At 46.7% G+C, this 781-nt stretch overlaps 1 non-coding gene across 1 annotated transcript; it reads left to right on the top strand.

The window, feature by feature from the left end:
• The first annotated feature begins 425 nt into the window (after positions 1-425).
• TRNAL-AAG (transfer RNA leucine (anticodon AAG)) lies at positions 426-507 on the top strand. Its single transcript has one exon. It is a non-coding gene; the product is annotated as a tRNA-Leu (tRNA).
• Positions 508-781: the final 274 nt, after the last annotated feature.

The raw sequence follows: 781 nt of genomic DNA, 5'->3' as shown, positions 1-781 counted from the left end.
GCTGCAACAATTGGTATGGGTGGGAGGTGGGTGACCAACTGCAGCTTTTTCTGGTTGCCTTAACTATGCTAGTTTGGCCTTTTTCTGAGAGTGATCCTTCTAGCCTCAGTCAAGCACTACTCAGCTTCTATAAGAATGGTTGACTCTACTTGTCAAGCAGTGGAGTCCAGATCTGTTGTCTCTTTATATCTGTTGAATCTTCTCCCTAGCATCTGAGTCCCACGTGCATGGTCAGCCTCACTAAGAGAAGGACAGTTGTAATTACAGCTCTCTAATGAATCAGTAGGAGTTTCCAAGATGGGATGGGTTAAGGTCTCCATTCCCTCTATTGGGGAAGTTAGATGAACAGAATTTTCCTCTGCTTTTGTAAGTGTGTGACACACTCATATATGGACACAACCCTCTGTGTGCATACACTAAACAGTGGTAGCATGGCTGAGCGGTCTAAGGCGCTGGATTAAGGCTCCAGTCTCTTCGGGGGCGTGGGTTCGAATCCCACTGCTGCCAGCAGCTATTTTGGCAAGAAGGGACCTAAGGAACTATAGGTCAGTCAGCCTCAGCTCGGTCCCTGGAAAGACGATGGAGCAGCTCATCCTGGCCACCATTTCCAAGCATATGGAGGACAAGAAGGTAATCAGGAGCAGTCAGCATGGATTCACAAAGAGGAAATCACACTTAACCAACATGATAACCTTCTGTAACGGAATGACTGTCTATCTAGTTTCAGGAAGGCTTTTGACACTGCTTCCCATAACATTCTCATAGGCAAGGTGAGGAACTA

This window comes from Dromaius novaehollandiae, chromosome 11 (genome assembly GCF_036370855.1).
Source record: "Dromaius novaehollandiae isolate bDroNov1 chromosome 11, bDroNov1.hap1, whole genome shotgun sequence".
NCBI classification, from domain to species: Eukaryota; Metazoa; Chordata; class Aves; order Casuariiformes; family Dromaiidae; genus Dromaius; species Dromaius novaehollandiae.
The sequence above is the reverse complement of the archived record's forward strand: the minus strand, read 5'-3'. Positions and strand labels throughout refer to the sequence as shown.